We start from the raw sequence: 18,487 nt of genomic DNA on the forward strand, positions 1-18,487 counted from the left end.
AACTCCATCCACACCACAACATTCAGACAAGTTAGTTAGTGAAGGAGAAAAAATAAGAAACCCAGGTACCTAGACTCCACAGCCTGTGCTCTTTCTAATATATCACTATGGCTATAGTGATTTTACTTTAAGGCACCCTATAAGGCTGGACAAAAATGCAATATTAAACAAACAAATAAAAACTAGCATTTGTACAGTGCCTTGAGGTTTGAAAAATGCTTTAGGAATATCTCATCTTATCCACACAACCCTGGGAGGTAGGAGCTATTATTATTCCCATTTTACAGCTGAGGAAACTGAGGCAGCTAGCAGTTAAGTGAAATGCCCTGGGTCACACAAGCTAGTATCTGAGGCTGAATTTGAACTCAGGTTTTCCTAACTTGAGGTCCAGTGCTCTGCCCACTGAGCTACCTAGCAATATCCTACCACCAAGATTAGGGGCCTTCCTACCCTCTGTGCTCACTGCAGCCCGGCAGATGTTTCTAGGCATTCGAGTCAAGATAATACAAATTCTGCTGACTGACTTCTCCATTGTTCACCTAGCACACAGTAGGGACCAGACAGACGTTTATCGATTGATTGTCCAATAATTACCACCGAAGGAAACAACATAACATGGCTATAACAATGCAGTTATATAAAGCACCACATTACACCAGTTACACTGAAGAATGAACAAAAGCTCTTTGAAATCAAGGGGAATAAAGGGAGGGGAAAAGCACCTAGATAGCACCTACTACGTGCTGAGCACTTTTTACAAATATTCCTTGATTTGACACCAAAGACCTCCCTTGAAGCTGACACACAAGCACTACTCAGTGCCATTATACTTTTAGCCCATATACATTCATGTTCCAAGGGCTTCCTTCGGACTCCAACGTGTCTGAGAGTATCAGAATTTTCCTTGATCTTTCCTATCCTATAGTTTCATCTCTCACTAACATTATATCTTGACCCCAAACCCTGTTTTCTGCATGGATTTTTCTTTTATTGGTCAATTCCTGTGATTTCATTAGTGGGGAGCAGCTTTCCATGAGGAAGGTCCCTCTACCAAAGGACATTGGCACCTGTTCTACAATTTGAGAGTCGGTCTTAAGAGAGTTTCCCAGAGCACTAAGGGATTAGGTAATGTCCAGAGTTTCATAGACAGCATGTAAGAGGCAAAGCTTGAACCCAGGTCAAGGCCAGCTCTCTACCTACCATGCCAAGCTGACTATCAGTTAGGTTAGCCTTTCACCACCATGCTTAATATTTAATTTCTAAGCATTTTTTTATTATTAAAACTTAGGAAACATTTCAAATTCCCCCACCTTGGCATTTCCCCAGATACTTTCTCCACTCATTAGAAAGGAAAGTCTCTGTATACAGGCACTGCTTTTCTGAAAAGGGGAAGTACTCAAATAACACAATAATTATACGCAGTGGCTGACACATAGTAGGTGCTATATAAATGTTTATTATTCCTTTCCCCTATTATACCCTTCAGGCAGCTATCAGTGGCCAGTGTCATGAACTTTTTCCTCTCTTTGCTCTAGTAATTACTTCTCCAGACTCTGTACTAACTCCTCCCACAGACTACAAGGATTCACTGGTGGCAAGGTCTCACTCCCCCAACATAGCACAAATACTAGAAACACCCACTGGGTGTCCCCTCCAGACAACTAATGCCCTCAGAGTGGTCAGTGGTAGTTCACATTTCTATTGTGCTTTCCAGAGTTCCACAACAAATCTATGAGTTAGGTCATTTGGACATTATCCCCATTTTATAGATGAGGAAACTGAGAGGTGAAAATGATTTGCCCGTAAACATACAACTAGAAAGTTTGAGATACAAACCTGGGTCTCTCTTGAATCTAATTTCTTTCTTTCTTTCTTTTTTTTTTTTTCTTTTTGGAGGAGGGAAGGCTGGGCATTTGGGGTTAAGTGACTTGCCCAAGGTCATACGCCTGGCGAGCATTAAGTGTCTGAGGCCACATTTGAACTCAGGCCACATCCTGACTCCAGGGTGGGTACTCCATTCACTGCACCACCCAGCCTCCCCTTGAATCTAATTTCAATGCTCTTTTCACCCCATGACATTGTTTCTCTAACCCCAGAACCAGAGAGTGGAGCTAATAATGAATAGGGAGTATGTGTGTGTGTGTGCCCATTCACTGCAAAGAGGACTGCTTCCTGCTTTTGTTCACTTGCTTCAGTGTCTGACTTTCCCACTTGGGGTTTTCTTAGCAAAGATACTGGAGTAGTTTGCCATTTCTTTTTCCAGTTCATTTTACAGATGAGGAAACTGATGGAAACAGTGTTAAGGGACTTGACCAGGGTTACACAGCTAGTGTCTGAGGCTGGATTTGAACTCTGATAGATGAGTCTTCCTGATTCTAGGCCCTGTGCCTCGCTGCCCTTTTGATTCCTTTGTCCCCCCAAAATGACTGCTCCAAATGTCACTTGTATTTGTACTACTCTTTCCCACACTCTGTCACACAGAAAGGCAATGAACCCCTTTCAGAGTCACCAGTGATCTCTTACTGTTGAAAGTAGTTTGGTCCAGTGGAAAAGATGCTGGCTTCGAGTCAGCAAACAAGGGAGTAATTTCTGACTGCCAGTTACTGTCAGTTATTAGCTTCCTCATCTGTAAAATGAGGAGGTTGACTATGAGGGGTGGGGAACCTGCGGCCTCAAGGCCGCATGTGGCCCTTTAAGTCCTCAATTGCAGCCCTTTGTCTGAATTCAGACTTCACAGAACAAATCTGTACTAGATGATGTTGAAGGTCCTTCCAGCTATAGATGCCTATGACCCTAAGATACAGGAGAGAGTTCAGTTTTGCATCCTTTCAAGTGGGATTCCATCCAGGAGTCTTTCCCTGGAGTCCATGCCTGTGTTACCCCTTTCCTCTGCAGGTTGAGGATATTGAGTGTACCCTGTAACCTCACTGGCTGCTACTACCACTCACAATTGAATTTCCCCCTCTCTCTATAATAGCTGTGATTTCTTTGCATTCCTCACATCTTCCACTTTCTTGACAACTTGATAAAACACCTGGAACATCTAAGAACAAGCAAAATTAAGAAACTAGGAATTTTAAGGAATTACCTTAACAAATATTCAGAAGCAATTTCATTTAGGGGGTTACATGGTTCATAAACCAAAGCACCGCAGATTTGGAGTGAGCTCTTTGAGGTAAGGGACTATCTTTTGCCTCTTTTTGTATCTCCAGCATTTAGCATAGTACTTGACACATAGTAGGTGATTAATAAATGTTTACTGATTGATCGAATCCACACAGCTAATTATTATACTGGAAAAAGATGAAGGAAATCTTAAGAGGACGATTCAGAGAATAAACAAAGTAAGAACAAACATATATTCATACATGCTTTTCTGTGTGGGACTGGATCCTAAAAGGTAATTATTATCCTTTAATGAGGTCCAAATTATTTTTTTAAATAGTAACAAATCTTTAAAGGCATTTATACCTACAAAACCAGCACCTAGAACAGTGCATAGAAGGCACAGAGATGATGACCCCAGGATTTTCTTCTATTCCCATGACCTCCTGCGTGTGAGAGGCATTATCTTTACCATCTTCTGCAACATGTACACAAACAGCTATCAATCACCCCCAAGATAACCTGTGAATACTTGGGTTTCTTGGCTGAAAACTGGAATCTGTGAGGCTTTCAGAGACATTCCAAGCATACAAACATATTTTCTTAAAAGTTTATTCTTGTAAAACATCTAGTTGTATACCTTGCCCTAGGCTGAGATCCCGTCCTGTCCTCTTCCAATATGCCCTATGCTATACTCTCTGTATCAACTTAGATAGATGATATTTCTCTACACTAACTACTACACTGAAATCATGAATGAAAACAGCAGAAAAGAGCTGCTTCTACTTTCACAGTCTGGCTTTATTTGGTTGTTTTCAGGTACAACCTGCTCTTTATGATATCATTGGGGGGTTTCTTTTTTTTCTTTGTAATTAAATTTTATGTTTATTTTTAGTTTATATCATTCATTTCCACAAGATTTTGAGTTACAAATTTTCTCCCTGTTTTTCCCCTACCCACCTCCCCAAATCAGCGATCCCACTGTATACTCTCTCCCCCAATCTGCTCTCTCCTATGTCCTCTCCCATCCCCCCTCTGACTTTCCAGTAGGGCAAGATGGATCTCTATACCCCAGTGCCTGGATATCTTATTTCCCAGTTGCATGCAATAAATAATAATAATTTTTTTAACATTTGATTTTAAAACTTTTAATTCCAGATTCTTTACCTTCCTCCCTGGTCACCCAACCTTACCGGAAAGACAAGCAATTCCATATAGGTTGTTCATGCGTAGCTACACAAAACATTTCCATAGTGGATATATTGTGAAAGACTTACTATATTTCCCTCCATCCTATCCTGCCCCCCACTTGTTCTATTCTCTACTTTGACCCTGTCCCTTTTGAAAAGTGTGTGCTTCTAACTTCCCTTTCCCCTAACTTGCCCTCCCCTCCATCATCCCCCCTTTCATCCCCGTCCCCCCACTCTCCTGTAGGGAGAGATACCCTATTTAGTGTGTTTTTAATTCCCTCCCTGAGCCAAATTTAATGAGAGTAAGGTTGACTCATTCCCTTTTGCCTTCCTATTCTTCCCCTCTATTGTAACAGTTTTCCCTTGCCTCTTCTATATGAGATAATTTACCCCATTCTGTCTCTCCCTTTCTCCTCTCATTATATTCCTCTCTCACCTCTCAATTTCACCTTTTAAGCATCATTCATTCCTATTCAATTGGTCCTGTGTCCTCTGTCTATGTATATCTATACACATATATACACACAATCACATATGTATTCGTATGCCCATATACACTCCTATATAGACATATATATGCATATATACATATATATTTATATTCCCTTCAACCATTCTCATATTGAGAAAAGTTTCACAAGTTACAATTATCATTTTTCTATGTAGGAATGTAAATAGTTCAACTTTGATAAGTTCATTATGATTTATTTTCCCTGTTTAGCTTCTCATGCTTCTCTTGCTTCTTGTATCTGAATGTCAAATTTTTTATTCAACTCTGGTTTTTTTATCAAGAATGCTTGAAAGTCTTCTATTCCACTGAATGACCATATTTTCCCCTGAAACATGATACTCTATTTTGCTTGGTTTTAATCCCAGCTCTTTTGACTTCCAGAATATCATATTCCAAGCCCTTCGATCCCTCAGTGTAGAAGCTGCCAGATCCTGGGTTATCCTGATTGTGTTTCCACAATATTCAAATTGCTTCATCCTGGCTGCTTGTAATATTTTCTCTTTGATCTGGGAACTCCGGAACATGGCTATAATATTCCTATGTGTTTTATTTTTGGTATCTTCTTCAAGAGGTAATCAATGTATTCTTTCAACCTCTATTTTGCCCTCTGGCTCTAAAACATCAGGGCAATTTTCCTTGAGAATTTCTTAAAGGATGATTTCTAGGTTCTTTTTTTGACCATGGCTTTCAGGTAGTCCAATATTTTAAATTCTCTCTCCTAGATCTATTTTCCAGGTCAGTGGTTTTTCCAATGAGATATTTCACATTGCCTTCAATTTTTTCATTTGTTTGGATCTGTTTATAGTATCTTGATTTGTCATAAAGCCACTAGCTTCCATTTGCTCCAATCTAATTCTGAAGGAATTATTCTCTTCAGTGAGCTTTTGAGATTCTTTTTCCATCTGGCAAATTTGGCTTTTTAAGGCATTCTTCTCCTCATTGGCTTTTTGAGCCTCTTTTGCCATTTGAGTTAGTCTATTTTTTAAGGTATTATTTTCTTCAGTCAGGTTGTTGACTCACTTTTCATGATTTTCTTGCATCATTCTCATTTCTCTTCCCAATTTTTCCTCCATTTCTCTTATTTAGTTTTCAAAATCCTTGTTAAGCTCCTCTATGGCCTGCAACCAATTCATATTTTTCTTTGAAGACTTTGGTACAGGAGTTCTGACTTCTTTGTCTTCCTCACACTCTATGCTTTGAACCTTTTTGTCCCTAAAATAGGAATCTAAAGTCAGATTGCTGTGCTTGCTTTGCTTCCTCTGCTTGCTCATGTTGCCACTCAATTACTTGATTTTTCAACTTTTTGCCACAGTAGAACTCTGCTTCCAGAGATGAGAGCTTTGTCCCAAATCACTGGGGTTTTCTCAGCTGCTGGAGCTATGCTGGAGGGGTGCCCTCTCTGAAGCCTCCACTGGCTCTGGCACCTGGTCACACACCCCAGGACCTACACCCTAGACAGCAATCCAGATCCAAACAGGTTGGAGCTCTGAAGCAGACAGGCTGCTTTGCCTCAGCAGCTCTCGCCCTGGGGGCAGAGGCCGGACTCCTTGTCTTTGGCATTCGTGGGTTGATAATTCTGGCAACCTCCACAGCTGCTGGTGATCCACATTCCTGAAGTCCCTCCAGCTATGGCTGGTTGTGGCCACCCTGGGGCTAAAACCATAGGCTCACATGGGGCTAGGCTCTGCTCCCAGAGTACTGCAATGGACCCTTCCTGCTGGCCTGCTAGGCTGCCTTCAGCAGAAGATTTGTTTGTCTCTGTCACTTTGTGGGTTCTGTAGCCCTAAAGTTTGCTTAGAGTTATTTTTTATAGGTATTTGAGGTGGTTATGGGGGGAGCACATGGAGTTTTCCTGCTTCTATGATGCCATCTTGGCTCCACCCCCACTTGGGGTTTTCTTGGCAAAGATACTGGAGTGGTTTGCCATTTCCTTCTCCAGCTCATTTTACAAATGAAGAAACTGAGGCAATCAAGGTTAAGTGACTTTCCCAGAGTCACACAGCTGGTAAGTGTCTGAGACAAGATTTGAACTCAACTCTTCCTGACTTCAGGCTCCATGCTCTATCTGTAATACCACCTAGCTGCCCCTGCTTTCAAATTAGGTTCTAGTTAAAGAACTCTAAAAGAGTGCCCTAAATGAATCTTTGATATTGCTAAACATTCTCCCCTTCAATACTGTAACTACACATCATTTTCAGGAACTGTTTTTTCAGGACCTCAATCAAATATTAATCTGATTGCTGCCCCCTTTTAAATGTCACCTTCGAAGTCCTGGCACAAGTAAATATGTTATTTAAAAGTTTAACTTAAATGCTTTTCCAAATATTGCTTATAAAACTTCTTAGAAGACTCAATCAATAATAATAAACTATACTAAACCAATAAGAGGCCATATCAATGTAAAAATTAAATATGCTGAGTTTCTCCTTCATTTATCTGCCAAGGTCCAAGTACAAGGTTAGGAAGGATAGCACATAGAAGAAAAGAGCTAATAAAGTAACTAATACATGAGATAAACTGGGGTGTTTTTTTTTAACCCTCTATCCAAAATAAAATAGCTAAATAAATTTTTTAAATTCTAAAATATCAAGGGATGGAGCCTGAGTGCACATGTAATCTCTCTCTATAGTAAGATACCTTTATTCAGCACTGTCTTCGTGAGCTGTTCTATACAAGTGAATTTTCCAGATAATGACATTTGCTCTTTTAAGGTCCCAAATTGTAAAGTGCTACATTTTTTTCAATAGAAATCTTTCTAAACTATACTGCTGACTGTCCTACCTTTTTTTTTTTTAACAGAAGATACTAAATATTTATGGCCTTTCCATGATGACTCAGGGTCATCTTTAGGTGACTTGTGTTCCATGTTGTAATACAATAGTGCCGCCAGAGGCTCTAAAGGTATGTGGCCCTATTTCCCCTACAATAAATGACCATGCTGGTATAGTTTTTGAGTTCTGGCATTTGCTTTGAATAATTTTCCTTTTTTGCTGCCATCAGCTGTTACTTCTTCCTTCTCTTAATGGATCTGCTTCAAGTAACTGAGCTCTCTTCATTTTCTCATTTGCTCTTTATAGGCTGCTGTAAGCTGGGAAATTGGACAAGTAAATTTGTTACAATTGTATCTAAAATAAGAGTAAATAGGCTCTAAATGAGGGTCTGATATGCCTTTCCAGGAATAAACTTTATGAGTGGTAGGGATGCTGTGATATCTATTTTTTGCTGTTCAGAGGTCTATTTTGCTTTCTTCCTTGTTCTTGGCTTTTTTTTTTTTTTAACAATTTAAAACTGAACTAAGACTTTGGGGACACCCTATATACTGTAGAATAGAGTTTACCAAATCAGTGCACATCAGGCGAGTTATCTGTTACTCTATAAGGAAATTATGTGGGAAAGTATAACATTTAGTGGTTTATGATTGAAGGTGTATCAGCCAATCTAAACTCCTTCATAAATTATGCAGCCATTTGGAATGTATCTAGATGCCTCTCAAACCTCTTTCTTTGCTTCATTTTCCTCCCATTCATCTGTAAGATGGGGATAAAAATACCTCCCTCACAGAGTTGTTAGGAGGGCTGTGTGAGAAAAATGTGTGGAATTTAAATGTTTGTAGAAATGTTATTATTTAGTGTCAATTTCTTAAACAGTAGGGTCTTTTGGATATGCTTGAATAATAGTAATAATAAATAATAATGTTGCCAGATAAGTCTCAGAGAAATCAAGAGACTTGCCCATAGTCACACAACCAGTCACTATCAAGACAGGCAGGATCCAGATATAGGGCTTGACTGATTCCATCTTTAAATCTGGTAAATAATATGGTGCATTCTCCTCTCTGTGCTCAAGGGGGAATAAGATATGGTGAAATATGAATAGTTGAAGTCAGGTATGAAAGAGGATATGGGGGGGGGCACTATATAGTCTATTCTCAGTGTAGGCAAAGATCCCATGGTAGGATTACTATAGTAATTGGGCAATTGTTACAATATTGGGTTTTTGTCCATCTATTTAGTATACGACTCATATACATCCTTGCATTGTCTAGAGGTAGCAACATGGCCCGGTGGATAAAGTTAAGGAAATCTTAGTTCAAATCTAGCCTCAGATACTTAGTAGCTTTATGACCCTGGTAACTCACTTAGCCGCCTTCAGCCTCAGTTTCCTCATCTGTAAAATGGACATGAAAATAATAATAGCACCTACTTCTCAGGGTTGCTGTAAAGATAAAAAGAGGTTTTTGTAAAGTATTTTGCAAACCTGAAAGCACAATGCAAATACTTGTTATTTATCATCAACATAATCATCATCATTATTGCTCACAGGCAACAATATTTACCAAGCATCCATTCAGTGCAGAGCAAAATTCTAAAGAATACAAAATGTAGATCCCATTTTGGAGAAATTTACCACGTGCTCAGGGTAAGAGGACAAAGCGTATTAAAGAAGCAAGAACTAAGCAATATTCCAAAACAGCCTATTTAATAACAACTAAATCTAGTGACAACTGAATAAATATCAAAGGGACCCTTGCAGCTCCTAACCGGGGTTGCAGAGAGCCATGTGTTAAAGAGAGGAAGGAGTAAAAATATTTTTGAAACTCAATCTTCAGCAATCCACTTTCCACCCTGGTCCTCCTCCTATCTCAACCCTGTTCCATACCACCTCCTCACTCCACCTCTCTCTGACCCACGGCACATTCACAGACCAATCCTCAGTACTGTCTGAACACTGACTTCTAGTCACATAACTGCTTAACATTTGCTTTCCTATGATAACCTTTATTCTCACTCTTGTCCAACCCAATACAGCTGTAGATCTAGAGACTGCTGATATGTAGGAGATCATGTTTCCTATGATCTAAAGGACAACGTTGAGAATATGGAAAATCAAGTACAATAAACCCAGCCCTACTTGGGTTACTGTTGTTGTAGAGGCAACTAGGTGGTACAGTAGATAGAGTACCAGTGTGAAGTCAGGAAGACCTGAGTTCAAATTCAGCCTTAGACATTTACTGTGTGACCCTGGACAAGTCACTTAACCCTGTTTGCCTCAGTTTGCTAATCTGTAAAATGACCTGGAAAAGGAAATTGCAACCTACTCCAGTATCTATGCTAAGAAAATGACCCAAATGGGCTCATGAAGAGTCAAATACTGAAATGACAAAGTAACAACACTTGGGTTGTGGGGCTTCAGAACCTTAAAAGTTAATTGAGAGCAGTCACCCAGCTTTTCTTTCAACTTATCAGTCACATTTTCTAAGATGACAGGGGAGAGATTCAAGCAGCACTCAGGCCAGCCTCGCCTTTTGTGGACTGATGCCACAGGATCATAGCTGAGGAAATGGACTTTCTGGATTTATTACCCATTATTCTCCATCTCTCTGTTGTAGCTGATCTGACTTCTTGCCATTGTCCATACTCACCATTCTCCTTTGGGTCATAGGTCATAGGACTGGAGTGGTCCTCAAGGGCTATCTCATCCAGTCCTCTCATTTTGCAGGTGTTGAAGCTAAAATGGGGGAGAGTAAGCATCTCACAAAGCCTGGAAAGCACATACTCCTTACTTTGGCAGAGTATAATCCTCAATTCACCTTAAGCACTTCCTCCCACAGGAAGCTTATCCTGAAGGAGTTGCCAATACCTTTGTCTCCCTGACCCCAGCACTAATCCTACCCCAGAGTTATTCTGTATTACTTTATATATCTTTGTATTTAATTTTTGGTGTAGTTATTGTTTTCCCCTCAATAAAAACACACTCCCCTCCCCTTTTGCATCCCCAGAACCTCCAACAGTAGTAAGGACTTAATAAATGTTTGTTCAATGAATGAATGGTGCTTTCGTTTCCTATCTTCAGCTTTCAATGACTGTGTTGAACACACTTTTCCCCCATTTTGTTTCTTAGAATCCTAATTTGTCATAGATAGATAGACAAATGCACAAATAGATGCATACATGTATACATAGCTAAACATTTATTAATCACTTACTATGTACCAAGCACTATGTTAATTGCTGATACAAATGAATCAAATAGCCTCTGCCCTTCTGGAGTTTACATTTTAACAGCAGAAGACATGATGGGAAAGTAGAAAGGGGAGAGGCACACGGGAGAGATGGCAGGTGAGGTGGCAGCCTGGTCTAGGACAAGATAAGGAGAAGGTTCACCGATCAGAACCCAGAGTTGGAAGTAGGCTCCTAAGGTACCAGTAAGTGCTTAATAAATGCTTATTAGCTGACTGATTAACCAGGCTAAAAATATTTCCCAAGTAGCTGCTCTATGCACCCTGCCCCTGTGTCTATCTAGAATGATTGAGGAATGGAGCTTTCTGGTTAATTTAATATTTTAATAAACTAATAATTGCCAAATATATGTACATATATGTATCTATTCTATGTGTTGATTATCAACTTTCAAAGAACTAGAATGCAAAAAATGAATAATAATTCACATTTACCGAGTAGTTCCTCAACATGCATTATCTCACTTGATTCCTATAATAACTGTGATGCAGAGAATATAAGGACATTAGATTAAAGGTTTTTGTTGTTGAGTCATTGCAGTCATGCCCAAACCCTTGTGACCCCATTTGGAGTTTTCTTGACATAGATATTGGAGTACTTTGCCATATCCTACTCCAGTTCATTTCACAGATGTGGAAACTGAGGCAAATAGGGTGAAGTGACTTGTCCAGGGTCACACAGCTAATACGTATCTGGGGCTGGATTTGAACTCAGGAAGAGGAGTCTTCCTGACTCCAGACCCTACATTCTATCCACAGCACCATCTTACTATCTTAGGTCTCCTTTTCACTTCAATATGATTACATTTCAGTATATGATCTCTCTACTGACCAATGCAGGTTGCAGATTGAAAGCCCTCCATGCCTTAGTAATCAATCTCCGTAAGCCAAAAAATTCACCACCTTGCAGGTGACTTGGTGATAAGCTTCTCTACCCTTGGCCAAGGCTCATTCTCAGACAATGTGAACACAATCCATTGCTGTCCTTGAACATTTTCCAATTTGAGAGGACCTGCATCTGTTTACTGACCATGACCTTTGAGAAGTCAGGTTCATCTCAGTGAAGTAAGCAAGCTTTTATTTAAAAACAAAATGAGATCTTGTTCTCAAGGACTTTCCATCCTAGTGGGGGTATATAAAATGTTCACAAAAGAATTTGTTGGTCTGCTGTTTTTCAGTCATGCCCAACTTTTCATGACCCCTTTCTAAGGTTTTCTTAGCAAAGATGGTTTTCCATTTCCTTCTCCAGTTCATTTTACAGATGAGGAAACTGAGGTCAACAGGGTTAAGTGACTTGCCCAGGGTCACACAATGTCTGAGGTAAGATTTGAATTGTGGGAGATGAGGCTTCCTGTCTCCAGGCCAGGTGCTGTGTGCACCACGGCGCCACCTAGCTTTCTACAAAGGAGCACATACAGAAAATATAGATAATAAATGTACAGTACTGGGGGTAGGGCCAATGACTGGGAGAGACCGAGGGAAAGGCATCTTGAAGATATAATGTGAACTGAGCCTTGATGGGAGCTAGGAGTTCTAAGAACTGGAGGTGATGTGGGGGGGTATTCCAGCATAGGCATGAAAGGATATTTGTTGTAAGGAACATTTAAGGAGGCTAGTTAAGCCAGAACACAGTCTGTGAAGAGGAATAATATGCAAATTAGCCCAAGTAAAAGAGAAAAAAAGTCTAGAGCCAGAATGTACAAGACTTTAAAAGGCAAACAGAAGAATTTTTATTTTATCCCTAGGGCAAAGGAGAGCAGTTGAAGTTTCTTGAACTGGAGACTGATGTAGTCAGACCTATGCTTTTAAGAATACCAATTTGACCATTTTCTAGAGAGTAGAGAGGGAAGAGACCTGGATAGAGGGAACCTAATTAGGAGGTTTTTACAATGCTGTTCAGGTGAGAGGTGATGATGAGGGTGGTTGTTGTGTGAGTGGAAAGAAGGTGGTGCATGGGAGGGATGTCAAGAAAATGGAGTCAATAAGACTTAACTGGATTAGAGGAAGCGGGAGTGTGAAAAGTCAAGGGACCTTGGTGACAGGAAGAATGTTTGTGACCTAGACAGAAATGGAAATTAGGAGGAGTGAAAAAAAAATGACTTCTGATTTGAACATGATGAACTGGGTTGCCAATGGAACATTCAGGAGGAACTGTCAATCAGAGACTGGAGTTCAGAGGAGAAATGAAAGCTGAATATATGGGTCTGGAAGTGATCTATATAGGGATAGGGATAAAGGTAAAGATAAGGTTACGGATAAGGATATGTCTATATAGGGATAAGGAATCCTTAGGAGCAAGGAAGGAAACAAGAATTTCTTAAGCACCTACAATGGGTCAGGTACAATACTCAGCACTCTACAAATACTTGATTTGATCCTCACAACAATTTACAAGAAGAAACTAAGGCAGACAGGTCAGTTGACTACTCAGGGTCATATACTAGTATCTGAAGGCTGGATTAGAATTCGGGTCTTCCTGACTCTTGACCCAGTGCTCTGTATCCACCTGGTCACCTCTGATCACTAATAGAGAGGAAGAGAGGAGAAGGCTCAGAATAGAGCCCAGAAGTAAACCTACCCACACAGGGAAAGGCACAGATGGTGAACCTGAAAAGGAGGCTGAGAGAGATCAGTCTGAAGATAGGGAGATAATGACAATAGGACCCTATCCAGAAAACCAAGGAAGAAAGAGTCTCAGAGAAGGAAGGGGGGGGTGGGGGTGGGCTGGGGTGTTGTCCCAATGGATAGTCAGGTTAATGTGAGTTAGGACAACCTAGTTGTTGAAGTCTCACCTCTGATACATAGCAGTTGCAGGGCCCTGGGAAAGTAATTTAACCTCTAAGTGCCCCCATACAATTTATCCAGGCAACTTTCTCAAAGGTGGAGAACAATTGCTGATGTACATTAGGCAATGGAGTTTCCTCATTACAAGCTGCCTACACACTAATAAAATCACAGGTTTGAACAAAAATTTGGTAGTTAATGCAACAAAGACTTATTAAGTATCTGATATGTGACTGTAGGATTCTAGTTCTGAAACTGGAAGGGACCTCAGCAGTCCTCAGATCCAACCCTTTTGTTTTACAGATGAGAAAACTGAGGCCAAGGGAAGTTGACTTGTCCAAGGTCACAGAAGTAGAGTCAGAGATGGACTTCAAAGATGAAAAAAAAAGAGCTAGCCCTTGTTACGGAATGAAAATTTTTAAGATCTTCCCTGCCCCTAGATTAAGTGCACCTGAAGCCTGTGGTGGAAGGCTTGTTTTTCAGGAATGCCCACACCTTGGTGCTTTGTGATTGGGCAGTGGGGTCAAGAGGGTTGTTACATTCTCTGACCCAGGAGAAGGCTATATAGTCCCTGATGTGAGACTTTGTTTTGGGGGCTCACTTTGAGAAATGTTGTGTGATTTGACCAAATGAGACTCTGGGTGGCCGTTGAGAGCCCCCTGGCTTTGAAAACTTTGATGCTTCCCTCTCTGGTAACTGTGACTAGGTATGGATGTATGTAATAGTTGGACAGTTGGAGGCCTGTCTGCTTGATCTGTTTGTCTCTCTGTCTTCTTGTAACTTTTGCTTGTAACCTGTCTGCATACTCTGAAGCTCGGTGTGCTGACTTTTCCCCTGAAGTAGGTAAATGATATGTTTGATTGATTAAAGCAAGATTGTTAACCCATTTTGAATTGCTTTCCTTTAGAAAAGCAGATCTAAGAACCTGTGTTGGCAGCCACCCTGGGGATGCTGCTACGGCCCTCTGTCCTCAGAGCTTGAAATATAATGGGGGTGTACAATGACATGTACACAAAAAATACAAGGTGAGAAGGTAAAAGAGATCAATGCAAAGTGCTATAGAAAAATCTGATTGGAGAGAGACCATTTTCAGCAGGAGTGGGGAAAAACTTCATGAAGAAGCAGCACCTCGCCTGAGCTCTAAGGAAGGATTTCAAGTGGCAGAAGTGAGGAAGAAGCTTCTTCCAAGGACAGAGGACTGTGCAAATGCCCAAACAAAAGTTTAGAGGTTATGTCCCATCATTCAAGGTAAAGAAAACACTCCTAATGGATATACTTTTTTCATATTACTTTTATAATAAACTCATAATTTATTCATTTTGGCAGAATACTATGCAGTAAAATTCTTAATTCATCACTCCACACTTTTCCTCAGGAGACTATCACTAATTCAGAACCCATCAGCATAGATGAGCAGTGTAAATTACTGTTTTCAACATGCATTACTTTGTACTTATCCAAAATGGATTGCATCTACCATCCTGTTGTCTGAGACCATTTTGCTTCTCATAATTCCTGTCACATTCCAAGTAGACCCTTTTTAGAAAGCTTATTATTACTACTATTGGTACTTGTTATTAGACTACTCTGGAAAAAGTGGATTTTTACAGCTTTCAGACCCTACCCTGCCCATACCTCTTAATTAATTAGCCTTAATAATTATCTCCCCTCCCCATGTAAAACATTCACCATATCTTTTGCAACAAAAATCCCTGTTCAATATCTAAATTACCACTTAGAGCATAAAGTATTATCAAAACATACCATTTTATTTGGTAGTAATCCAATTCCATCAAAGTTTATCCATTTTGGAGTCAAATTTCTGCCAGGTAAACAACTTTATAGTATCACCACCACTAAGATTTTCCTTAATGACAGTTCAAATAAATGAAATAATCTCATATTTTATTTCTTTCTCCTTGAATTATCTGCATTTCTCACTAGGACTTTCTAGATATATTTTTAGCCCTCCCTTCCTCCCCACTGGGGAGGGCTGAGGTAAATGGGAGGTAATGAACAGATACATCAGTAAAATAACACTGTGAGAGGAAATGCCTAGTATCCATTCCCTTTTGAAAACTAGTTATGGAATGGATGGAAATCCCTGATTAGTGCACAAGGCAGAAGCAATGGGCTGCTGATACATGCAAGCCTCAGTCTGGGACATTGAGAGTCTACTCTCTCCCCTCCTATAGCTGCTGCTCAGCGCCTTTTCTCTGGTTGGTTTTGTTTTGAAAGTTACACATTTTCTAGTCAGGCACTGATGGTAAACTGTAGACACCATCACAGTGGAGAAAACGAGAAATACAGGAAATGGTTCTGGGATGGGGGTAGTGGGAGCTGCGGAAAAGTCTTTACTTTAACCCATTCTCGAACTTTATCCCACCCCCTTCCCTTGGAAAGCTCTCATCTGCAGTCCTTAAAAATCTCGTCCCTTCTCAAACATCCCTACACATTTGGGATGGAGGAAGATATGTGAGAATCTTTTAGTTTTTCCAAGTTCAAAGAACACTGGACCGCTAAATGGAAAAAAAGCAAGCAAGCATGTGCTTAAATAAATCCAGAAACACACACACATTCGCCTTTCAGTCCTTTACCCAGGCTGAACCCACAGAGACAATCAGCCCAGATGTGGTCTGCCCCACCTCCACGCCCATCTTTTTTTCCATCCCGCAACTCCTCCATTCCCACCCCCACCACACCGCTTCCCACAAAAATGCAGCCGGGGCGTTTGTAGCAGGCGCGACTAAAACCCCCACACAATACAGTATGGAAAGGCTCTGGCACCCAATCTCAGCTGGGTGTTCCGAGCGCCCAGGATGGACCAACGCGGCCAACGGAGAGAAGCGCACCGAGCACCAGCTTCGTTCGCAGCCACAAGAAACACGCACCCACTCGCAGCCTCCAGAGCCCAATAGGAGCAGCTGGCGGGACTGATCTGCCTCCCTCAAGCATCCCCGGGGAAAGCGGTTCCAGAAACAATTTTTTTCCATTTCTTTTGCAGGGAATGGCAGCCTGGGAGTTGCGGAGGAGCCTAGGGCAGAAGCAGCAGCTTCCTTCCCATTCTCACCAATCCTCCGGTCCCTATCCCCGGCCAGAGCGAGCTCGCAGAGGTTTCAGCAGGGGATCCCCCACCCCCATCTCCCTTCTCTTCTTCTACTTTCCTCTCAATCCAAGTTCCCGAGCCGGAGCGAAGCAGCTTTGTTAGAGTCAAACTCCGGAGAAAGCCCGCCCGCAATAAGGGACTAAGCAGCCGCTGTCCCGTAGCCCCAGGCCAACTCGGTCTGGGAGTCCCAAGCGAGCACAGCCGGGCTTTGCCAGGCTTGGCCCAGCCACGGGCTGCTCCCCCGGCACCGTCGCCTCTCCTCGGGACAGACTTCTTCTGCCAAGACCCCTAAATTAAATCAGAGAAATACACCGCACTCGTGTGGGTGGGGGGCGCGGGACTGATGAACACAGAGAGGTAGCGTCTGCACAGCCAGAGGGGCCCAGGGCTCTCCACCTCGTGCCCCCTTCTCTCCTAGGCTTGCTGGTGAATGAATGGAGCTGACCCCCCAATTCCTTTCCCTCACTTACCGGCCCGCCTAGAGCAGAGAGAGAGCTACTGCCCTCCTTGCGGAGACGTTGGCCGCCAGCTGGGCCCACAGGGCAGCGATTCCCAGGGCTCGGACCCTGGGCGGGGAAGTGGCCGGGGTCTTCTCTAACCAGCCTTTTCTTCCCGTTACGCCTCTTTCCCACCTCGCTCTTGGCCCCGCTGGCCGCTAGCCCCAACACTGTTGAGTGGAGGAGGGACTAGGGAAAGGAGGAGGAGGCAAGAGGACTGGGGAGGGGAAAGGGAGGTCGAGAGGGGTTGGGGAAGGAGGAGAGGAATCAGGATTTAACGCTGAAAGAGAGCTAACCTCCACCACCACGGAGGCTGGGAGAGAGAGAGAGAGAAAGAGAGTGAGAGAGAGCAATCGAGCCTTTCAGTCAGTGTTCAGGAGGGGCCAGAGACTTACTCCGTCCATTCACCAGGGTCTTGCCTCTCAGCTCCTCGTCTCCAACCCTGCAGACAGTCCCCTAGAAGCCCGGGAGGGGGGCGTGGTGTCCCGATGGGAGGGGCGGAGAGAGCCGAAGGGGGTTCTCCTCTGGAGGCGGGGCAGTTGGGAGGTCCAGAAAGGAGGGGCCAGCGGGGGATTGGAGGGAGGTGTCCAGGGGAAAGCGGGGAGGAGAGCCAGAGATCTGGGCAGGGGGAGGGGATGAAATGGAGAGAAGAGAGGTCCTGGCTGGCGGGAAAGGACCAAGGGGATGTCCTAGGGGAGGTGGGTGCAGGGGAGAGAGGTGTGTCTTGAAGAGAAGGGGAGTGTGTTGCAGAAAGGGGATCCCGAAGAGGAGGGGCGAAGGAACCCAGAGGAGTGCAGATTAACGCGGGACTAGAGAGCCTGGGAGCACTCGCTGGGAGGGCATCCGTGGGTCAGGGAGCTGGGTGGTAGGAGGAGAAAGCGAGCGGGCTGGTGTGGAGTGGTCACTACCGCCCTGGTATCTTTCGGAAGCCCCAGAGCTCCAGAGCTAGAGGCTGGGCCACTTGAGGGTTTAAAAGCAGGCCCAGTAATTTCAGGAGTCCCAGGGATGGATGAGCCAGGGACTGGCCGGGCTGGGGGAATCCCTCGGGAGCGCAGAAGTAGTTTCAGACCAAGTCTCTCACGAGAGCAAGAGTCAGCGCCAAGCTGCAGTATGGCCAAGCCGAGTTCCGGCCCTTGGCGCCGGCTAGGGAGGGACAGAGGGCGGAGTCCCGGGGCGCCTCTCCAATGCCCAAACGGTGGAGCAAGGGGGAGAAAAAAACCCAGAGCTGGGCAAGAAGATGTGCCAGCTGGGATCCGTGAGCCAGAGGGTGACATC

At 42.8% G+C, this 18,487-nt stretch overlaps 1 protein-coding gene across 13 annotated transcripts in view; it reads right to left on the reverse strand.

Moving 5' to 3' along the window:
* The window catches only part of LHFPL2 (LHFPL tetraspan subfamily member 2), a 260,793-nt gene extending 243,066 nt beyond the window's left edge, over nt 1–17,727 (reverse strand). For 9 of the 13 annotated variants that reach the window (XM_069096299.1, XM_069096300.1, XM_069096296.1 and 6 more), the window contains exon 1: nt 17,186–17,601. The gene's annotated coding sequence lies outside the window, so the exon portion shown is untranslated. The other 4 variants (XM_069096301.1, XM_069096291.1, XM_069096295.1 and 1 more) reach the window with 1 other exon arrangement.
* Between the last annotated feature and the right edge of the window lie 760 nt (nt 17,728–18,487).

This window comes from Petaurus breviceps, unplaced genomic scaffold (genome assembly GCF_028583685.1).
Source record: "Petaurus breviceps papuanus isolate PSGF00001 unplaced genomic scaffold, PetGlider_PUasm1.0 229, whole genome shotgun sequence".
NCBI classification, from domain to species: Eukaryota; Metazoa; Chordata; class Mammalia; order Diprotodontia; family Petauridae; genus Petaurus; species Petaurus breviceps.